This window comes from Odocoileus virginianus, chromosome 26 (genome assembly GCF_023699985.2).
Source record: "Odocoileus virginianus isolate 20LAN1187 ecotype Illinois chromosome 26, Ovbor_1.2, whole genome shotgun sequence".
NCBI lineage: Eukaryota > Metazoa > Chordata > Mammalia > Artiodactyla > Cervidae > Odocoileus > Odocoileus virginianus.
Genome location: NC_069699.1, coordinates 23,649,109 through 23,664,035, shown reverse-complemented (window position 1 = coordinate 23,664,035; position 14,927 = coordinate 23,649,109).

Sequence of the window (14,927 nt, the reverse complement as noted above, 5' to 3'; positions counted from 1 at the left end):
TGTCCGACTCTGTGCGACCCCATAGATGTCAGCCCACCAGGCTCCCCCGTCCCTGGGATTCTCCAGGCAAGAACACTGGAGTGGGTTGCCATTTCCTTCTCCAATGCATGAAAGTGAAAAGGGAACGTGAAGTTGCTCAGTCATTTCCTGGAGGCTCGGATACCTGAAATACTTCCTCCAGACTGTATTACATCAAATAAAGTTTCCTCTCAACTATGTTTCTATATTCTCTAGTCTTTTCTTCAACACCCACACATATTCTCCTGTAATTAAGTGACTGTGATTGTGTGCTTATCGATTTCCCAACCTTATCTACCACAAGCTCCTTGAAGCCAGAGTGCCATATTGTTTGTGACCATTTTTGTATGCCGCTTGCATAACACACAGTCACTACTCAAGAAATTATAGTTCCATGAACGAATGAAGGCATGAATAAGTAATTCATTTCAATAATCAAATGAAGCGTGCTTTGGAGATAGTCAAAGAAAGAAGAATTTTGATATAGACCAAGGAAACATTAAGAAAAGGGTGAACATAGGATGCAACATGGTACACTCAGGAAATGACAGGTAGATCAGAATGTTTGAAGCAGACAGTTGGGGTCTGAGAAACATTTATAGAGGGCTTATTCTGTATTAGGTGGTATTTTTATTCACCATATTACTTCATTTAATGCTCATAGCAACATTTTGAGATAAGCAGCAGTATAATCCCATTTTGCTGACGAGGAAATTGAGGCACAGAGTTGTAGAGAAATTTGCTCAAGTTTGCACATCCAGAATAGTGAAGCCAGAATATGAAGCCAGTTAGCCTCTTTAGTCCACTTTGCTGTGATGAGGTTTGAGAGAGAGGCAGTGACCACACTACTAGCCCCTATGAGAAGATTGGATTTTATTAAGTAGATTATTATTGGAAGCCATTTGATTGTGAGAGCTAGTTGGTCAGCTTTCATTTAAAGGCAGATTCAAGGTTAAAGAGAGGAGGTGCAAGATTTCAACTGAGAAATGTGGAAAGCCAGGAATTGTAAATGAGACAGATTTCAGAAACACTTATTAGGTAAGGCTGATAGAGCATTGGGCCCATAAAAACTGAAGAATATAGAAATACAGTGAGTCAAGGATGATAGTTGGAACAATAATTTAGGTGACTGGGTAGACGGTAAGGCAATTAACTGAGATGGGGTATCCAGGAAGAAAAGGTGGTAAGGAGAATATGATGCATTTGGATTTGCCTATGTTAATTTTGAAGTGCCTTGGGGCATTCAGTTGCAGAAAAGCAATTGAATATAGAAAGCTGAGATTCAGATTTTAAAAGTTGAGAGGAAAAAAAAAATAAAATAAAAAAATTAAAAGTTGAGCGGCACCAGCATGTAGGTGGCAGTTGAAACACGAGAGCAATGAGATTGTTATTGTCAAATTTATGTGCATGATTATTACCTGTCAGTACACACACAATTTTGGAAGCCCAATTATTAGAAGAAAAAAAAAACTCTTCCACTGAGGTCTGCTCAGTTAGCTGAATCTGCAAAATACATTACAAGATGCCCAAGTACCTTTATTGGTTTTAGTCTCTAAATGTGTCCCTAAAGACCTCTACAAGAAATAAGTAACAGTCTGCTGACCTAAATGCCCCTAGAGAAGCAAAAATAGAATAAATGGGAAATAAAACAACAATCCCTTCCCATCTGCCAAACGTAAATGATGCCCATATAGAAACTGAAATCTGATGGCTTTTCAGTACTCTATTGCAGGACGTTTTCTTCCATATATGAATATAGGTTGCCTCAATTTGTCTCAAATCTTTATCTTGGCTTGTTGCTTATAAAAACTTTATATGTGGCATTGGGAGAGGACTTTGAAACATTTCTTACAAGGGCAGACATAATTAATGTATCCAGTTGTGTGGGACTTTCTAAGCCCCAGGCAATGAAGACAGATACACTAAAGAGAAGGTTGGCCTGTCTTCATCCTTTCAAGGCTAATCATTCTTAATCCCAGTTTAGGAAGGTGTTGAATTCAGGTGAAAACAGAGCAATGTTTAAAGAGGTATCTTTAAATGACTCTTGACCAGCCTTTCAATGACCAACCTTTCAATGACTCACTTCTTTCTCAGCCATTTGCAAAAGTAAGTGTTCCATTCAATTATTAACTGCTATGCTCTGAACAAGACATGTGTGCTTACAGAGAACAGGACACTGGACCTAGTAAGGAGAATTTTTTGGAGTATAAATACATGGGAATTTGAAATCAAGAGATGTGTTTAAGGCCTGATGTGATGCTGATTTGCATGTGCTTTTCAGAAAGCCTTTTTTAACCATTCAGGCTCTCTGTATTGTCTTTAGTAAACCATGAACTGTGCAACACCCCAATCTGACATACCACAGAGTCACTTAGCTATTGCTGCATAGCAGTCCGTCCCCTAGCTCAGGGGCTTAAAAAGGCAATTATTTATTGTTATAGTTCCTGCAGTTGCTGGGCAGTTGAGAACTTTGCTTAGGTTTGGCTTGGTTGGGAGAGATTCTCTGGACAGTTCTGCTCCCTATGTTCCTCAGCCATCTCTTGGAACCAACAGACTAGGAATGTTTCTCATGGTGGTAGTTGAACTACAAGAGTACAAGCAGAAACCTGTGAGATCTCCTGAAATCTAGGCATAGATTAGGCATATATTCAATACAGTCTTATTCTATTGGCCAGAACAAATCACATGACCCAAGTCAGAGTCATCTCAGGGTTCCACAGCAAAGTGCATACAGACCAGCATGCATACCAGGAGGGGTGTAGAGAAATTGGAACTAGTCATGCAATATACCATATTTAGGATAAGTTAAAAAATAAAAATACTTTGCTAAGTTTGAAAAGCTGCTTGAATATTATATATATCATGATTAATCAAATTTCAAAGAAGTATAATTAGTCAAATTTATGTAGTTATCTTTTATCCAAACTTTCATCAAACAAAAAGTTCTAACTTTTAGTATATACAACACATTGTTCAATAATCTGCTCTGTTTCATCATCATTGTAACATCTCCAGTTTATATTTTAGAAACAAAAATGCATGGTATTAACAATAGAACATTTTGTGGTTTTTAGTAGGCCAGCATAAGGTTGCCAAAGAACGGACAAAGACAATTACAAAATCTCCTGTATCGTTAGTAAATTACCTGCCTGGCATATGCTTTTGATGAAATATCACCTTTCTTTTTTCCCACGTTTTGAAGAAGACTAATACTTTTCTCCCACTCTAATCACGTATCTGAAAGGTGAAATTCTTTTCACTTTGACATTACTACATCATTCTCGAAACCAGAATTTTCTCCTGGGTCAGCCTGGTTAAGCACCACTCAGAAACTAGCTTTAATCTGTAAGCAGAGTTCTCTGTCCCCAAAGCACTTGTGAAAAGATAGGATAATAGACAGAAGCAGGTTGGGCATTTGTAAAGATAGCTAGAAAGAGTTTAAGCAGCATTCAAATTTCTATTGCTATTTACTGCTTACTTATCCAGGTATATTGTTAATTAAATGCATTTTTTGTTTAAATTAAAGAAACAATGATCTGAGTCTTCTTTGGCATTCCAATGGTTAAGACTTCACCTTTCAATGTGGGTCATCCGGGTTCGATTCCTGGTCTGGGAGCTAGGATCCCACATGCCTCTCGGCCAAAAAGTCAAAACATAAAACAGAAGCAGTATTGTAACGAATTCTATAAAGGCTTTAAAAATAGTCCACATCAAAAAATGAAACTTATAAAAAATAAACAATGATCCAATCAGATAATTTCTTTATTTTGGATTTTTAATATTTCTGTCACTCAGCCTGCCTTCTTGAGGCAAAGAGATGGATATAGGTGGTTTAACCACCCCCATAACCATCCAGCTTTATTTGAAGGTGGCCTTGGAAACGAGCCAGATTGCATTGTTATCCTTCTGTCAATTACAAATGTGCCAGACATCCAAAGCATCAGGGAGGAAGTGCAATTATTAGAAGTTACCCAAGAGAATATGCCCAATGTCATCCCTGACTTACTAGGTGACCTTTAGAAAATCAGATGCGTAAAAGAGGGATGATAAATTGTTCTGTAGGACAGTCATGCAAATGAGTAGAAGCCCCAAAGATAGAAATTAAGGCAAGGAGAATTCCAAAGAAACCAAATTTTGCTCATAAAAGAAATGTCTTCTAATACAAAGAGAACATAATCCAAATAATGACTAAAGCTCTTCCCCAGATATCAGTCATAATTTATCACCCCATCCCTATTCATGTGTGTTGATCCCCAATGCCTTCCTCCTGCCAAAAACCCATGTCTTTAACACCCATTCTTTTATTTGTTGGTGAAGCACTAATGGCTTCATAAAATAAGTTCTGAAATCCTGATCCCAATGCCAAAAAAAAAGAAAAAAAATGCTTTCTGTTGGCTGTGGGGCTATGGAACTTAAGAGTGAGAGCAGAAATGAGAACACAGATAAATCCATTTACACTAAGTGTCTGTGATGATAACAACTCCTCTGATCTAATCAAAGTCCTCCAGTGAGGGGACTGTATTGTCAGAGCAGGTATTTAAAAAGGGAATTTTTCTTCATCACCAGAGGATTTACCTTTTCAGAGTCTGCTCCTGTTCAGAGGTCTTTTAGTTATCAAAAAAGTTGAGTAAGAAGAAAGCCGATACGAACTGAGTATTGTACATGCACTGATCACTTTCCTCGGCATCTTATAGATGTGTGTGTATATATGAGCAGCAAAATAACTGTAAGAACACTTACATGTGAAGTGAAGGCCATCGGTTAAAAATCCGTACCATGGACAGAGCCAATCTGCGCCTCATTTTACACTGTACTCAAAGAATCTTGATAACTTAGAAAAAAGGTTATGTAAAACACTGGGCATGCAACAAGGTATTATCTTAGAATGCCATGTGTCATTCATGTTTCCAGACCTTCATCCTTCACATAATGTATACCAAAGCACTATCATTCGATTCTGAAGCTAAGCCACTTGGAGTTAACATCAGACTACCACAAGTGAGAGGGCATGATCCCCCAAAAGGCTGTCTTCATTTAGAGGCCAGCAGTGATTTTGGGGGTCCCCAAGCTACCTGTATTTCTGACCAACTGGTTACAAAACAAGGAAGTTCTCATGATCCCTAGCCAAGTTCAATAATTCACTCATAGGACTCATGAGACTCAGGAAAGTACTTTGCTTACATTTATTATAAAAGATATAAATCAGGATCAGCCACCTAAAGAGACAAATAAGTTGATGTCTAGGAGCATGCCAAATGAAGAGCTTCCATGCCCTTTTCCCATGGAACCAGGGCATGTCACTCCATTAGCACACTAGCATGTTCATCAGCCAAGAATCTCCCCCAAACTCTGGTGTCCAGGCTTCTTACTGGAGTATCATTACATAAACAGGTTTGATGGAATCATTGGCTACATGGCTGAACTCAATCTCAAGCTTTCCACTTCCATCCCTCCTTGGAGTTTAGACTGATTCAAAGCCCCAATCCTCTAAGCAAAGGTTGATCCTTCTGACGGACACAGCCCTATCCTTAGTCATCTGGTTAGCATAAGATGAGGTTGATCTAGGGGGCTCATGAATAACAGAGACACTTACTACTTGGGAAATTCCATAGATTTATAGTCTTTATCCCAGTAACCAAAGGCAAAGGCCAATCAAATTCCTTATTAAGCAACAATTATGTACACATAAATTTACACATATAAATAAGTATAAATCTGTACATGTGTGTGTATCCTTTATATATCTCTCTCTATATATAATAAGATTCTATTAGCAAATTATGAACTAATTAATAAACATAAATTAATAAACAGATTAATTTATCAATTAATTAATAAACTAAATTAATAAACAGATAAAAATCATTATAATATTTCTATCCGATGAAATAAATGTTAGGCAGTGTTCCAATAGCCTTACTGCATTTCAAGTTTAGTAATTTGCTAGAAGGACCCAGATTAGCACAGTGACTGATTAAAGAATAGCTTGTAAATCAGTAAGTTTTAAATGACAGGGGTTTCAGGTAGGTAGAAACCAAAATGTCCGAAGACAGGGACTACAACCCAAATAATTAAAATAAAGACAGAAACTATCCTATCACTTAGGAAACATACCTGAGGGCTTTTATAATTGAAGTATCATAACCATTCAGCCTTTCTGTCTTTCTGTCTTATTAAACCCATCTCATATTATTTTATGCTTAAAGTGAAGTGAAGTGAAAGTCACTCAGTCATGTTCGACTCTTTGTGACCCCATAGACCATACAGTCCGTGGAATTCTCCAGGCCAGAATACTGGAGTGGGTAGCCCTTCCCTTCTCCAGGAGATCTTCCCAACCCAGGGATCGAACCCAGGTCTTCTTCAATACAGGTGGATTCTTTACCAGCTCAGCCACAAGGGAAGCCCAAGAATACTGGAGTGGGTAAGTTGCCTATCCCTTCTCCAGCTGATATTCCCAGCCCAGGAATCGAACTGGGGTCTCCTGCATTGCAGGCAGATTCTTTACCAACTGAGCTATCAGGGACGCCCTATTTTATGCTTATTCCCTATAAATACTAGCATCACCTGGTTAAAGGCCACATCCTTCACATTTCGTAATACTCATCACATTGTACTGCAGAATTTCTTTCTTTCTGTTACCCTCACTGAGCTTCCTGAGAGAAGGGGTATTATCCATAAATGTTTAATTTTACTGTACACGCTCCAGAGCTTGACACATAGCAGATGCATAATAAGTATGTATTAAATGAATGGCTGAATACTAAGAATAAATGACGCACTAAGAAATATTTGGCCTAGATTGTCCTCTGGCCTGACTGGAAACTTCACCAGGAAGTTATATTCTCAGAGGCAGTAGGAATAAGAGAAAGTTTCCTTTTTCATTTTACAAGAATTCATCCTCTCAAAATTAACCTTCTCCCAAATTGAGTGATGATCTAAATCCATGATGAGAATTTGACATGATTCACTTATTTCTAGTCTACAAATTGGCAGTTTTAAATTCTAAAGTCTATCAGGCACTTTTCCGTCTGCTAATACTGATAGAATTAATTAATTACTATTGATAGTGAGCTAAAGAGGCAGAAATCACTGTCCTTATGGATCTGTTACTCTCAAAACACACAAACAAAAAATTATATTCTTGTGTCCTGCTCATCCTTCTCTCTGCCTTAGTCCCTACCTCTCCCTCTTTTTTTTATCAGTAGGGTAACTTTGTGTCTGCTAGTCGTTCTCAATATCCCAAACTTGTACCTTTTTAAAAAGTAGAGAAATAATCATCATCAGAAGGGAAAATATTGAGTGTCCTTTGTCCAAATCTCCACAAAAGCCCCAGGTTTTAATGCACTATGAAAGCTGACGTACTGCTTGTTTGATTTGCTTAGCAGGAGCACATCATGAAGATTCCTTGAGCAGGGAAAACAGCTGGTTTGCCAAATCTGCACATTTGGCTGTACAACTGCCTCTATTGGTAGCTCCAGGCTAGCAATATTTTTTCCTGGCAATTTACATGCTGCTCCAGCCCAAGGTGTCTGAAATGAAGTCTTTGCATACACTTAGAAAAGAACTTGGCTCTGGACTCTGGTCAGAACTCCGCTTTGAAAAGGAAATTCACACTGATCCATGGTAATGTGATAAGGCAGTGCATTTTCAGCACAGATTTGTATGCAAGGCTCATTGATTTATCTGGCTTTATGTAAAATATAGTGTCAATAGTCCATATTGTCTGCGTTAAGACTGTTATTCACATTGTAGTATCATGCCTACCTTAGCCACTTTGTAATCCGGAGTCCCTCACACACATAAAGACAGAGATAACTGGAGAAACACGGTTGCATACAAATTATACCGTCCTGACGGAGTCCATTCTCTGTTCCTCTCAGACAAAGCCTTTTAATTCCTCAGGTTTGGTTTGATTTTGGTTTGGTTTTTTAGAAGGGAAAAAAACAAAAACAAAACACCCAACAGATCATTTTCTTGGATCTCCAAATTTCAAACCACTTGAAAGGCAGATTTCATCAAACCAATTAAAATTGCTTTGTGGCTAATCACTTTGGGGACTCACTTAACTTCTGGAGAATATCTAAATAGAATTTTAATTTCATGTGATTTTACTCTGAAATGAAATTAAATAGGCACATTTGAAACAAAGTCTAAGGATGGTATGTGCTGTCACAGGGCTTACATTTCATTTTGTTAACAATTGATTTTCCCTATTATCCTTAGGTCCCAGGGTACAGTGTGCAAACACATCACCGTGAAATATAAAATGAGCTAGAAAAATAATTGAATTTTATAGAAATTCTCTAGGGTTTTAAAAATCTGACATCTATTAAAATTCAGAGATTGTGAAAGCAATTAGAATTATTACAACTATCTTTAAATTGGGAGAATAACAAATCACGTTATGAGAAACTCTGATCCAAAATTTTCTTATCTTTCTAAAAAAATTGAAACAGCCACATACTACAGGAAAAATTGCAAGTACAATAAAAGAGAAACAAAGACATTCTCCTCTCATTACAATACAACTCTCAAGAGCAGAAAATTAGAATTGATTCATTAACTGCCATCCAGTCCTGAAATCCCATTCAGATTTAACCAGTTGTCCCAGCTGCATCCTTTGCAGTTAAAGGAGCAAGTTTGGGATCACAACCCACGTTTGTGTGTAGAACAAGCCCTTGGTCTTTTCTTGAATTCATGACCTTGACACTTGAAGATCATAGGCCAATTATTTTATAGACTGTCCCTCAATCTGAGGTTGTGTGAAGACTTGCTAGGATTAAATTTAGGTAATGCATCCTTAGCAGAAATATCACTGGAGGCTGCTATATTCTCCCTGGATCCTTACATAGGTTGTGATTTCAGTTTCTCTCATTATTTGTTCATTTGATCCTTCTTTTAAAAGAGTATATTGCATATTTCTCCAATGTAAGGTTACACTTTTATCCTTTGTGAATAATGGTTGTTTCATTAAGTACATGGAAATTGTATACATAACCCTTTCCTACAATACTTTCAATTAACTAATTTATTTATTTATATCTATATAATGAACTCAGAGGTTTTCCCAGGGGTTCACATGGTAAAAATCTGCCTGCAGTTCAGGAGACCCAGGTTCAAACCTGGGTCGGGTAGATTCCCTGGAGGAGAGGATGGCTACCCATTCCAGTATTCTTGCCTGGAGAATTCCATGGACAGTGGGGCCTGGTGGTTTTCAGTCCATGGGGTCGTGAAGAGTTGTACATGACTGAGCGACTTTCACTCACTCACTTGTTCATAATAAATTTATGGTTTTCTATTTTATTCTGTGGCTGAAAATTATTTGTTAGGTTTATTTTGATGCATTAATGTCTCATTTTGTCAGTGGGAATTCCCTATAGCTGGCTGTTGCACCTTCTTGAAATGCTCTCATTATTATTATTATTTTAATATATCCATGTTTGCTTTCATAACAAGGTTTTCCAGGATCACATTTTACTTTCTTTTCCTCCTTCAGTCTTGGAATTAGCCATTTCTCCAAGGAGCTCCAGAATGATAGATTTGGGTGCTCTTTGCTATTGATATGTCACTGTATATGGATCTGTGCGTATAATATATACATATGAAAGGGCTTCCCAGGTGACTCAGATGGTACAAAGTGTCTGCCTGCAATGCAGGAGACCCGGGTTCGATCCCTGAGTCAGGAAGATCCCCTGAAGAAGGAGATGGCAACCCACTCCAGTACTCTTGCCTGAAAAATTCCATGGACAGAGGAACGTGGTAGGCTCCAGTCCATGGGGGTTGCAAAGAGTCAGACACGACTGAGCATGTATAGGTCTGTGTATATATTCACATTTTCATCTATACTTATTTACATGTGCATCATTATATATATATAAATATATATACACATATATAGAGAGAAAACAAGTTCATGGCAATACTGCCAATTTCGATCTAAAACTACATATTTCAACCTAATTCTCTTCTTTATTTGAGAATAATCTTCCTTATGAGCCTTTCTCTGACATTGAGAAACCTGGCTTCTGTTCATTTTATATACTTATCTGATCAACCCTTCTGTACCTAATAGCCTGTCTTGGCCAGCACACTCTCTTCCATAGAATTCCCTCCTCAGCCCACTTGTGCTGAGACACCTCACACTTGGCATCCCTTGAGGAGATACCCTCAGATCGCCACCAGGCCACTCCTCTGCGTGGATATCTGTCTCACCCCAGGCAATCTGCGGCGTGTGCTACAGAGTAACCCTGCTACACAGGCATGCCTCCCCTTCCCTCCCGCTTATGGTGCAAGTACTGACTTTGCTCTACTCTATCGAAGTCTTTAAGATGGTTCTAGAATAGAAAGAGAGAAAACGGGAGGGAAGGAGAGAAATAGAAAAGAATCAGGAAAGGGAAACAGAAAAGAAAAACCTAAGACATCTTTTAAAGTTCCTACTTATCTCCATTGTTATAGATTTTCAAAATACAGTGTCATATTGTATTCACACACCAAACTCATTATGTATAAAATTTCTATAACAGTGAATATTCCCATGTGTTCCTAAAAAAGCTATATGTGTTTTTCTTGAACTTGTGGTATTAATGAATATTTAGCTTGCTCACATTGCTCTTATTTGTCCAGCTCATTGTCAAGAAGTCAATCAGATGGTGGAGATCAAGGTGCATTTTAATAATGTCATGAAAATATATTGAAGGGCACCAGAGTAAGACTAAGCAATTATTCACAGACATGTCAATTTCCACAATTTGTGTTGATATCTATTTTACAAATGTTAGGAAAGAAGTCTTCATTTTTTAACACTGGTTTGTAGTCATATGTAAAAATAATAATAATAGCAAGAATAATGAACAGACAGATAAAGCCATGATTTACAGCAATTTGACTTACTTTTAATGCACACTAGCATGTTACAAAGCAATTTATCATGTCAAACAAATCTGTAATATTACAAAATGGGTCATTTACTATATTACAGCATTTTTTAATTAGAGCTTTGAAACTATTAAGATACCTTCTCGGCAAGCATTTTTAACTTTTGAAAGAATCTTTGTTTTCCTTTTTTGCGTTTTCAGTGAAGTAAATCTGTTGCAATAATTAACTTACTAAATATGTAATTGAAAGACAAAAGCTCAAATCCATAACCCTTTTTTACTACAGTAATGTTTTCATTCCAATTTAAATTAAGCTACCAAAACATCTATATGCTTACATAAACAAGGGGAAAGAATGACCTAGGATAAGTCTATTGAAAATGTATTTGTAGAACTAAAATACTGACACGTTTGTCCTCCTTCTCAATCCGTGTCTGGGAAGTGTAAAGATTTACCCCTATCATTGAGCACATTCAATTTCTTATGGCCCTCTCTGTCCCCTTCACAACTACCTGGGTTACTTTTGGATTCATTAGCCATATTTCATCATATCCCCCCAATAGACCAGAGTGTCACTAATGAAGTGGTAAAACAGCACCGGGCAAATGTCGATGTTTTTCTCCAACCCCTGAAACAACAGAGTCCATATCTGTGCATATGTTTTCTAGACAGTTTCTTGTTATTGTTCCATTTAAAAGTGTTGTCGTTTTAAAAGTAAAGACTCGTGGGACTTACTGAGTGGTCCAGTGGTTAAGACTTTGTACTTCTGTGGCAGGGAAGTGGATGCTATCCCCAGATTGATCTGGGAACTAGGATGCCACAAGCCGTGTGGTGTGGCCAAAAAGAGAAAAACAAAAAATTAAAGACTTACAAGACTTACCACCCTCTCCTCTTCAAACCGTCTAAACTCATGCAAAAATTTTAGGCACATCACACATTTCATTTGTGTTTGTGTTGTTGGTAGTGTTAGTGCACAAAACATAAAGTACTGTCTGAGAAAGTATTTTGTAAAAGAGTAGGGCTTTGCTAATCTGTAGAAGTGAGTGAGGATTTGAGGTGAGTAAGGTTGTGGTGTTCTATATTCAGCTGACTTAAACTGTTATCACTTACTGCTGGAACATCCCTGGTCCTGACGCTCCTAGGTTCCCTAGCTACTTTCCCTTCTTCCTATTTCACTGTCCTCATTCAGGACCTAGTAAGGAGTCGAAACTTATTTTCCATCTTTCTTATTTCTTCTGTCATGAACTTGTTGAAATTTACTGGTACCATGACCCATTTTCATGGAACTCTCTTTTCTAAAGTTGCAGTCAGGTATTCCTGATGGTGTTTTAATGGATGGAGGGATGGATGCTACTCTATTAACAGGGTAAGGTGCAAAGTGACTCTACCTGAAATATAAAGAGGGACACTAATAGTGATCATTACTGAACACCAGATGGACTAGAAGGCAAACATTTATAGAAGGAGATACTTCTGGTAGACTCAAGTTCTCTACTAGTAATGAGAGCCAGGCCAAGTAGAAAATACTTTTTAAAAAGAATTTAAAAAAAAGATTTCTTTCTTTTATAATAAAATACACATCACATAAAATTTACTATTTTAACCACTTTACATGTACATTGGTATTAAGCACATTCTTATTGTGCAGACATCAGCACCGTCCATCTTCAGACTCCTTTTCATCTTGCAAATCTGAAACTCAAAACTAAAAACTTTCTTTTTCAACAGCACCTGTGGTTGTGCCTCCAGCTGAGGCAGTAGAGCCAGGGTGCAAATCCTGGCTCCCCACTTTTGCTAGCTGAAAATCCTGGCTCCCCACTTTTGCTAGCTGAAAATCCTGGCTCCCCACTTTTGCTAGCTGAAAATCCTGGCTCCCCACTTTTGCTAGCTGAATGGCTTTGAACAAATTGCTTAACCCTTTTGTCTCTCAATTTCCACACTCACAAGATGGAGAATCAACAAATAGGAAAAGGAGATGATATAAGGATAATGTTAGGAAGTATTAGCTTTTAGTGGCTCAACCTGTATTTGTTTAATAATTAAGGGAGGGCATGAGGGAGACACTGGAGCAGGACTGCCTGGATCCTAATCCTGATCCATCCACTACAGCAGGTGTCCCCAGCCTCCAGGATCTACTACCTGATGGAGCTGACGTAATATTAGAAATAAAGTGCACAATAAATGTAATATACTTGAATCATCCCCAAACCACCCCCACCCCCAGTCCATTGAAAAGTTATCTTCCACAGAACTGGTCCCTGATGTCAGAGAGGTTGGGGACTGCTGCTCTACTTACTATATGTAAGGTGTTATTAAAGTTACTTACCTCTTCAGATTCCTCATTCTTCATCAGTAAAGCTTAGTATTATTATACTCCTGAAGTTAGCAAGAAGATTAAGGAAACACCTGAGAGCACTTTAACATCATTTGTCCCATTGTGGGCATTCAATAAACATTAGCTAAAACATTAGAAACTCTAATATTCAAATAATAGTAGTATATGCTGCAATAATGAATGTCTTCAAATCTATATAACAGAGGATGATAATAAATATTTCTAGTTAATGTTTTACATATTATCCTTTAGACATACTTTCTACTTTTTAAAATTTTTCTAAAACAAAGATGAGTCATGTGTATAACTCTTTTTAATGTAAAAGGCATTTACAACAACAGCAATATTGACGAGGAAAAATAAATGTGAATTTGTTCAAAATGCATTAATTTCAGAACTGGTTCTGAAAGGGCTAATGGTAAGTCTTTTTACATATGTTGTGTTCACAGGTGGGAAATGTGGCTTTAATCAAAAAAGACCACATGCAAAGCACTATGGATTCTCTGCCAGAATGAGTTTGTATAGCTCTAGTAATAGCTGAAACATTACATTCTGTTCAAGTATTTAAACAAGGGGGCCATTAAACTGAGGTTGCTCTAATGCCTTGGTAGCCTATGAAAGCAAACCGAAACCTAAGCCAGAGTCAATGCACTTGAATCTTAGAAAGCGAAACTCAAGAACAACCAATCCACAGCCAACCAGGATTCCCAAACACGGCAACCACTTAAACTATAACTATAACCAATTCAATACTTCTTTTGCTTTGCTTTGGGGTCTTCTCTATAAAAACTGTGTCCCTAGAACTGCAGCACTGAATACCTTGCCCCAAAGTCCCATGATAGAAAATCAGGCAGTCTGTCTCCAGAGCATTCTTTTGTTATTATTACTTGTCTATGTTAAAGTTGGTGAATTTTGAGAAAAGACATCGTCCTCAAGGATTTTTTCCCTCTTCTACTTGGACAAACGCACTGTGTGTGGATGTGTGTATGTATGAGTAAAATTTATATCTTGAAACAACCATGTTGTCTGTTTGCTATTCAATGGTATGTGAAGTCAGCCGGCGGGCTTGGTCTAGTAGCTGAGATGCGGGTTCTAATATTACAAATATATAGTGGTACAGACTTAACGGGCATTTAAGTTAGCAGGCAATAGGAAGAAGGGAAGAAAGGTAAATAAAAAACCTTCACCCTTAGCAGAGGTCTCTGTTGTTTGGAGTTATGGGTTAGTGGAATAAGGCTGCTATTCTTTTCGATGTAGAGAGATTGTGTCTGTATTTTTCTTTTTTGCTTTCTTAAAGTCTTTATTTTTCAAAGCATTTTTAGGTTTAAATATAAATTGAAAGGAAGGTAAGCAATTCCCCATATTCCCCCTAGTCCCATACATGCATAGCCTCCTCCACTATCAACATCATTTACCAGAATGGTACATTCTCTGCTCACCAGGGACAAACATTCACGGACACATCATGGTGATGGTGGTGATTTAGTCGCTAAGTCGTGTTCGACTCTTGCGACCCCATGGACTGTAGCCCATCAGGCTCCTCTCTCCTCCTGAGAATCTCTTGCCTGAGATTCTTCAGACAAAAATACTGGAGTGGGTTGCCATTTCCTTCTCCAGGAGATCTTCCCAACCCAGGAATCGAATTCAGGTCTCCTGCATTGCAGGCAGATGCTTTCCCAAATGACCTATAAGGGAAGCCT